The sequence below is a fragment of the Stegodyphus dumicola genome, chromosome 4, assembly GCF_044657685.1.
Source record: "Stegodyphus dumicola isolate Sdum_Otavi_A_Nest chromosome 4, ASM4465768v1".
NCBI classification, from domain to species: Eukaryota; Metazoa; Arthropoda; class Arachnida; order Araneae; family Eresidae; genus Stegodyphus; species Stegodyphus dumicola.
Genome location: NC_140771.1, coordinates 149,028,019 through 149,038,242, shown reverse-complemented (window position 1 = coordinate 149,038,242; position 10,224 = coordinate 149,028,019).

Below are 10,224 nucleotides of genomic sequence, written 5' to 3'. Positions count from 1 at the left end.
GAGAGGGATATTCAACGTATTACTTAGCATCATATGAAACCAAATATATACGTAAATAACGCATCAGTACATGATTTTAAATAAACATGTACTGATGCGTTATTAACGCATATATATAGTCTTGGTCTCAAAATAAGAAGTGAATTCCTTGAAGACTGTCAATGAACTTTTCAGTCTCTAAACATTTATATGCTCAGTTTTTAATTACAGGAAATAAGAAATCCCACTCTATTATCTAAAAGTGCGATGCTAATGAAAATATACAGGAATAATATATTTTTAACTATGTCAAAAGCAAATCAATTTTTTTAATTTATTGATTAATTGGTATCGATTGGTATTATTGCTAATTAATTAGCTAATTGCATAATAATTAATGCTGTTCGATATAATTATTTTTTGATAAAGATCTGAAATTTGACCAAGACATATGTACATAAACCATTGGAATTCCTTATTCTTGTTTATATCCGAAATTACTCAAAGAACTAAAAAGTAAGAGTTAAAACGCGTTTCAAGGTATTTACTTTGTGGCTAGATGTAACATAAAGTATGACTAAAGCATAATTAAGAAACATAACATTAATGGAAAGTAAGAAAACATGCCTGTGATTGCATAAACGCTTTTGTTTTGTATTTTAGTGATCAGTAATTTAGTATCAATCTAATGCAAGAGTTCTCAAGCGTTTTTGCTCCATGCATCTCTTTTAACATTCCCTAGATGGTCATCTTCCCCCCCCCATTCCCAGTCTCAAAAAATACAATTACTTTTATTTAAATTTAGATTATTTTTAACATGCTTTATAAATTAAACAAAAAGTGTGGTAAATATTGATAAATACCAAACTTGAGTAAAAGTAATATTTTACTATATTCATAAAATAAAACTAAATGCTTAACAAGTAAGTAAAAAGACTGACCGGATTCTTTGTCCCCTACAATATGAAATTCCTCCCTGGTTGAGAACCTCTAATCTAGTGCTTTCTTATCAAATTCTTTCTTATTATTTATAGTTTTGGTGTATGCATTTAAATATATAAAAATAATCCCTGGAAACGCAACGAGTGCGCTAAGACGTAGTCATAAATTTACTTCAATTTTTGTTGAATGGTTTGTCAAAGAGAATACCAGAAAACATAAGAAAGGTAAAAGAATTATATTATTTGGAGATTTCTTTACCTAGCCAAAGTAAAAATTAATCGCCCAACAGAACTATGCCTATTATGTACATGAAACAAATAACAACGCGAACATTTTATTATTGTCCTATATGCAAGGAGCACTATTAGTGTGACCAATTTTTATTTTATTTTTTTAAGTGAACCTTTGGTAATTTCATTGATTTTTCTCAATGAGTGTATCTATAAAAATGAATGACTGATAAAAAGACGACTGATTTTTCTCAATGAGTGTATCTATAAAAATGAATGTTGTATTTTACTAAGTATGTTTAACAGTATAAACAAGTTTTCTTACTTGTGTGGGATCTATATATAGTTCTTCTTATATAGGAGATAGAGAATACATAGTTCTTCTTATATAGGAGATTGTTTACCCATATGCATCCATATGCATAATACATATCTTCTCGTATTATGCTCAAAATGATACAGATTATATATAAATAATTATATTTCATTATGTTGGAAAAATTGTTTTAGTTGCATTAATAAGAGCCTAGTTTAAGTAGCAATAATTTTTGTAATTACACTTTTACTTTGTTGAAAATATTTTCGTTATACCAAGCCTTTGAACATCCTCTGTTTTATTTATGGGCCGAAGATCTAAATTAATGGTAAGGAATTCCAATGGCTTATATTATGGGTTAACTCATGCTTGGTCTATAATTATTACATGAATTTCTTTGTATGAAGTAACTGGCTTATGAGGTTCAACTACAAGTTAACCCATTAGCCGCTGGTGTTGCGTTGACACAACGGTCAAAATAAATGCGTATATAAATATAACTACGTAAGATATTTCTTACCAGCCAGATGATTTTGTGCATGGAATATTATGAAGATTATTTCTATAAAAAAATATTTGCCTTCGACAATCATTTTGTTTATAATAATTAATCTCATACTTTAAGCAAAATTGAAGCGAAATTTTCGACAGGGTATTTTTGCTGAAAATATTTGACGAAAGATTCGCCGTCTTTATGAGTGATCTATTTTTAGTCAAGGTCACCGTTTGTCAGAACATTACATCAGTCACATGTTTATATTTGTGTTGCTAGGGGAGGAAAACGAGTGTTGCGCTGACGCAACGTCAGCAGGAAACGGGTAGTCAATCTCCTTATTCACTCATTCCTTTCGATGTTCTGGTTCATGTTCTGGTTATTTAAAAATGCCTAGAACGAGGTATCTTACATTAGCAGAAGCCCTTCAAAGATTTTTTGATGAAGAAACAGATGATGATAATGTTAATAATGACCAGAATGGAACTGATATTATTGTTGTTCCCCCAGAAATTGCAGAGGCTAGTGACGAAGAAAAAAGGAATGGCAATGTTTTAAATAATGATAATGATATTTTACCAAATGATACTGCTGGAGAAGTTGAAATTCACGTAAGAAGTAAGTTTTAGCCTTCTGAAAGCAGTTATAGTCATACTAAACAGTTTAAAAAGCAGAAGACTGAAATTTTGAAGTGGGTAAAAAAGGAACTGCTAGTTATGTTTCAGGAAGAACATGAAGAAAGAGATAGAAGAGAAATTATAAAAGACAAAAAACAAGGTAAAACTAGTGCACAGATTTTCGATTTTCTTTTTGGTTTAGACATTTAGTCTCTTCTAGTTGAACAGACAAATATATACGCTCAGCAAAAAAAAAAAAAAAAAAAAAAAAAAAAAAGCCCAGAATTTATTGCATCTGAAGACTATATGAGAAGATTTATTGGAATATTATTGCTTACAGGATATCATTCTTTACCTCAAGAAAAAATGTATTGGACTTTTGATAAGGACATTTCTGTTCCTGTTGCACGAGAATTGATATTACTCTTGCAGTACAGGAATATGAAGCAGAATTTTCATTTGATAATTGTCAAATTGACAATACTGATAAATTATATGAGGTGAGACCGTATCTAAACTTACTAAATATCACCACTTTTTACTACTGGAAATATAAAGTCTCTTTTAGATTTCAGCCACGAAAATGCATTATTCCTTTTGCAAACTCCTATTGAGAGTGTAGAATTAGCCAGAGATAGATCAGCAACAAGAAGACCTAGTAAATTCAGCATTCAAAAAACTCTGCATGGAGATAGTAGGCATTTTATCGTAAAGTTCGTTGATAACAAAAGACTTTGTTGTAAAGAGTACCATAGCCAGACTGTTTATAGATACAAAGTATGTAATGTAGCTTTACATCATGATTGTAATCAAGCTTTTCATGCTTGAATCTTTCAAATGAAATAATCTGTATTTGTAAAAGAAACACAATGTATATTTTAATATTAAATTAATTACAAATAAAGTCATTTGTATATTTATAAAACTTTATACAGCTAAAAAGTAATCCTGCGCTCCACTCAAAAGAAACATCACACGAGTACAATCCTACTCACTAAACATCCGTAGTCTTATTCCGCTGACGTTGCGCAAACGCAACACTCGCAGTTTCCTCAGGTAAGAGCATTTTTTTTTTTTTTTTATTTTCAATGTAAATTTATGTTATAAATGCTTAATTTAATATTTGTTATTATTTTCATGAGAAAAGAAACATTCCTTGTACTTTTGGCGGTTAATGGGTTAATTTAATTCTTGCCTTTAATTTATTCATTTTACAATTGAAATTTTGTTCTTCATGATTTAATTCCAGTCTCCGTTAAAACATTTTTAACAATTTACATTCAAGTTACTTCAAAAAATATTTCAAAATAGAATTTACTAAGTATGGATTCACTCTTTTAAGATAATTCTACTATAATTAAACTTAGGAGGTAATATAATCAATATTATTTAGTAAATAAATTATTATTAACTTACTTTGCAGCAATTGCACAAGTAGTAGAATAACTTGTTTTCGCACTAAATGAATTTAAAATCATACACATATATATATATATATAGAGAGAGAGAGAGAGAGAGAGAAAGATAGACAGACAGATAGATAGATAGATATTTAGAAGAAAATATTGGACTAGAGAGTTTTAAATGCTAAGTACAGATGCTTACTTGCAAAGACCTTTCCATTTGCACGCGCAGTTAGTGGATGAGAGAAATTTCTGTATTCTAAATAATTGGTGAATAGAAGAGCTGCAGTTAAAAATTTAATATCTGGCTAGTATAACCAATTAAGCCTGGAAATCAGTCCTATCTCAAGAACAGTGAGAGATACAAAGGAAAATCAACATTCAAAGCACCATCCATTTAGTATGAAAAGACTTATTGCTTTTAAATTATCATGTGCACAGCCTACTATGTTCAAAACCTATGCTCTATAGTTTCTCGCACTGTTTGGATACATAAAGAAGCAAATATGAATACAAAATTATAATTTATTTTTGGATATAATATATATTTGTGTTCAAAAAATATTTCTGCATGCTTATTTATTAGTATGAAATGTTCAATATTATTACTTTCACCATCTACACAACGACGTAGAACCAGCAGATAAGTAGATGATGTCAAATGTACTTGATCTTTTTTTATGTAATCCCAGAAGGAAAAATACAGCGGAATGAATTCCGGCGAACATGAAAGCCATTTTAGGGTCACTTAGTATAGCCAATGTTTTGCTCTCGAAATATATCTGAATTTTGATTAGATACAGCTGCATCTGCATACTCTCAGAAAAACGAAATTCCCATTTGTTGTAGGAGAAAATTCCCGTTTCACATAAATAGAATATCGCGCTTCGGTTTTGGATGGACATTTTAGGCTATATAGGAGACTTTACCGTATCCATGTGCGTAATAAATATCTTTTCGTGTTATGCTCAAAATGATACTCAAAATGAAGAGGAATTTCCTATTTGGTCAATTTTCCCGGAATTGTTAAACATACTTTAACAAAATTTGATAGGGACATAGGTTGCCATAATACAAAACATCTACCATACAATAGTCCTAGTACACACATATGATCGTGCATAAGGCGGATCGGAGTGAGCGAATCTGAAACACGAGTTGTAAAATCAAACAAACATTCAGGATAATTGGAGGATTTGCTTCTGATAGATTTTGATGTAAATATTGTATCAAATTTTAGAGTAGCAAATATAAAACTGATCTAGAAAGTAATACATTTAGTTCAATGCTTTGACAGTAGTATTCAAATGCACCATTTCTTTATAAAAATGTGTTCTTTGTTAAAAGTATTAATCATTTATGATTACAAATTACACAAACAATTCATTGTCATTATGAATTTCTTAATATAGACTCCAAATCAACCGGAATTTTGATTACAAACTGAAATTTAAAATTTTAATAAATAACCCTATATGTAGGAGCTGTAAAGAACCTGAGGATTAGAATTTGAATGCATACTAAAAATAACATATTATGCATACTGTTTAAATATTTCGAATACCTTTGGAACAATTCCATTACTTTTATGAAAGAATGCTGCATTTTATATAGAAGTTAATTTTTAATCTACCTTTCATATAAACAGACACACATACATTTTGTTAATTACGATTTGTTCTCAGGAACCTTTCTAAAATTGCCATCCGTTGTTTCGGATTAGGAGTACAGAAATGAATGAAAATTTGCGACACGAAATTCTAAACTTCGTAGTACATTTCCTTATCTTGAAAAACCAATTTATCTTTTAACGGCGGATTCTCCTAATTTATCTTCTCATATGAAATGTTCTCGAAATTGATTAAAATATATGAAAGAATATAAGGCAGATGTGTCTTTAAAGATGAACGTCTAAAAACTGTTCAGAGTTTACACAAAAGTTTTCGACAAAACTATGTTGTTCTATAGGAATTATTATTTGTATCTGCTGGCAATATTTATCTTGTGTGAAAGGCAGTACATCTTGGTGCAAACAACTGCGTTTCAATTAAATACCTCAGGAATACGAAAGCTCATAAAACATTACTGATACTTCATTCAAATTAGGTAGGAAAATTAATAGAGTCTTCAGAAAACAAACAAAGATCTACAGAAATTTTCCTAATTTGGAAATATATTATATAAATATCTATGCATGTGCTAGATTACAAGAATTTTACACAACTGAAACATCAGGAATGTAATAATAAAATGCCAAAAATTAAATAGAAGTTCAGTTTACATGGCGTTTACTAAAATTAAAATTCTACTGTCAAACTGTAATTATGCGGGCATTAATCTTTGTTCATTATGCCAGGAACTATAATTAGAAGATTTTCTAATAAATATGCATGAATTCTTGTTTATTGATGGCACAGGTTATTAATTTTTTATTATTATGAAACTGTTGGAAAATTAGCTTAATAATAAAAAAATGTAAAATTCATTCTTGGTTGAGCACCATGAACCTTAGGATACTAAGTTGAGAGAAAATAAATAACAAGCTGAAATGGAGATAAATAACTGCGGTTAAAATGTTAAAAAACTGCAGTTTGTATAAAAAGAAATTTAGAGTGCAAGGTACTTCCTCAGATACAAAAGAAATATCCAAAACAAATAATTACACAAATAATAAGAAGAAATAAAGAAAACTTTGAATTGGGAGAAAATACCTTGTCAATTTTAACGCTTTTAAAAAATTGCAAGATAAATATAGATCTCAAATGTGCTTTATTCTGCTTTAAATGCGCTTTGTCTGATTTTATTCGTTCTTTCATTTTCTACAAATTTCAAGCTTGAAAATTTTAGAATGTGCGTATATTACTGCATCTTTACTGATTAGATTTAATATAATTGACAAAACATTTGTTCATGTGTTAAACACTTTTAAATCCAACTGGCAGTCTGCTCGATGTTTGAAATTTGTTTCATTGCCAATATTTGGGACACACTTAATACTTAAAAGTTAAAAAATAAATCTTTTGAAATTATTGTCAGCTACTCAGTAATATTACAACTATTGTAATTTTCTAATAAAGAAAATATACTTCAAAGTCAGACTTTGAGATTTAAAAAACACTTAGTTATAAGTATTGATTAAATCAATTTGCATTATTATGGACATCATGGCTGTAGATAATTTGGTTTGCATGTGTAATATTCAGAACATAATAGAACCAAATGGATGATATTCAAGATATATCTGCGCAACCAAAGATGCGAGTACTGTTCTTATGTAAAACAAATGAAGTATTTTAATGGAGAAACTTTCCTTGAAATTCGGTGAAAGGAAATAATTACACATGTATGAAAAAGGCTATAGAAAAATTCATATTTATTCAAAAGAAGAAAACTATCCTGGAATTATTCTGTTTTCCAGGTTCCTAAATTTTAGCATGGAGATAGTTGGCAAAGATTTTCCAGTACAAGTAATCTCTTAAAAATAAAATTTAATAATCAAGTTTCTTTAATTCAAATTAAAATAAAATAATTTCAAGAAATTAAAATCAATAATCAATAATTAAAATAAAGATTCTTTAATTAAAACTTTAGAAGAATAATTACGTTTCTCTTCTGAAATATTTTTGGTGTTTTAATCCCTAGTAAAATTGTATTAGTTGATATTCCATAATTTAAAAAAAATAATCAACTAATCAATCTCTCTTTCTATATTCCTATTATTATGGTTTGTAATACAGAAATACTAAAGATCTAACGCAAATTTCAGACTTTCAAGTAGAATGTCAATTAAACGAATTGGCTTCTTTCGCACTCTTTCAAGGTTAGCGGTAGGCTTTTTTTCCACCTCGTCATCTGGGGATCCTAAATTCTGCCGATAGGTATCTCCCTAAATTAAAAAATAATTTTCATTCTTAAATTCTTTCTCCCGATGCGCCCACAGCTGTTGCAACGGATTTAGCACCGGCCCTGCAGACATTCATTCTCAGTTGAACGTTTTGGTGTTCCATACCTGATGTTCGCATTTTAGTTCTCCGAATCTCAATGTCATCCTATTTTTACTTCTGGGAATGCACTAAAAGGTGCTATATTCTTAAAACCTTTGCTCACAAGCCAACATATTCTCAAACGTTCATTGTACTGATAGTGGAAACAAATTGAACGATGTCCTTATGAAAGGAAATTGGATTTCATGAGCGTTTTTTGTGTAGCTAAATTAAATCATGTAGAACACTCCTAAGCAAATATCCAAATTTTACATTTCATCTCATTTAATTTATTAGTTATCATTCTGTTATATAAATTTAAAAATTAAAATCATTTGAAATCTGATGAATCACTTTATTTATACCCTATGTTTTTAAACTACAGTCTAAAAGTTTTGCAAATATGAATCACTATATTGCTGAAATTATAACCACATTTTATTACATTTTTTTTTTTTTTTTATCTGTATAACAAATTTGAGGGAGGCTCTTCGTAGAAAAACAGAAAGTTTGCGAAAAATCTATCTAGAGGAAAACAGTCTCACTCTCTCAACAGACCCTATATAAATGTTAGAAAATGAACGGATTATATCTCTGGAGGGTAGAGCGGGCAAGAGGACCCCGCGGGTTCAGCCTCACGTATAAACATTACTTTAATCTAATATAGCCAACCCACCGTTTTTCGAAAGCAGGAGCATCTGACCGGGACGAAAACTAACACGCAAACACAATCAGTCTGAGAGCAACCCCCCTTTCCTGATGGGCACATCGATAAGAATTGACCTATCGCCAGTGCAAACGGATGTTTGATATCCTTCTTGTGGAGGATACCTTCTCTGGACTCTCTGAAAATGTTATATACGACTATCTCTATATGCCAAATATTGAGGCAAATGGAAATTGCCCACAGTTAGATATTTTTATTTATGTTATCTTCTCAAAATTTTGAGAAATTTAGAAGTTTTGCAAGAATAAAGGAAAATTTAGATGCCTAAAGATAAAACAAAAATGCATACATCGTTCTTGGTACACAACAAAAATTAAATTCTACGGGGAAATGAAAATTTAAAATACATTTTGTCATTTCTTGAAAAATGATACTTTTCTCTCGATAGGCGTGATCTGTCATTACTACACAAATAAATGTCGGGACCATTAATAACAAATAAACACTTCTTGAGAAACTTGCACCCGTTATTTTAAGCAATGAAATGAAATATGCTGTTAGTATGAATAATTTTCACAAAAAGAAATATTATAGAATAGTATTAATATTATAGAAGAAACGTATTTCATGAAGAATATCAGTGAAATCGGTGTTTCACCGTAAGACTAAAACTAGAATATAAGTAAAGCAGAAACTGAAATCTGTCTTCTAAGTTCTTCGAAAAGAATCAAATTAATTTTTGTTTCACAACAATAACACAAAATTTTAAATTCCTTTTTGTTTATATCAAGAATGTATTTAAATTCTTTTTATAAATTCTGTTATTTTCTTTAAAATATTATTGAAATGTACCTACATTTCAATGCACAGAGTTGACAGACCTTTTTTATTCAGTAATCATAATCATTGAAGAAGAAAAAGATTACAAATAACAACACAACATGGCATGCGATCCTTTTCTAGTTAAGTTTGTATGAATTTAAGATATTTAAATCATAATCAATATTCCAATATTTATAGCACTCCTCGCATGAAAGCAGGTGTTTTGTACTTACTTCTTAAATTAATTAATAACTTTATAAAGTTTTGGAATTATAAAGACCTATAATTGATAACTGTTTAAAACTCTTTTAATAGTTAGCAACTCATACATTTTCGTGTATTATAACATTTTTATGTTGTTATATTATTAATATTTATTATTAATATTTATTATAATTTTTAAAAGAAATCACATGCTGATGATTTAAATTAAATTCACAATACTTACTTATTACACATTACTAGTCTTATTAAGAAAAATGGTTAAAAATGCGTGTAATCCAATTATAGCATCTTGAAAGTTTCCTAAAAATATTTGAGAGAGCTCTGAAATAATACCTGATTTTTCGTGTTTACAAGATTAGTTTTAGAAGCATTTCATCATATGCTTTTCTACAGTTTGAATAAAAATTTAAATTCCATAATATTATTGCTATGGATTTTGTATATTGTATTAATATACTAACTTTTATTTATTACTTAAACTTCATTATTAACAGCCATCACGCAAGGAAAAAGAATTAAAATTTCAAGAAACTAACTCTGATTTCTT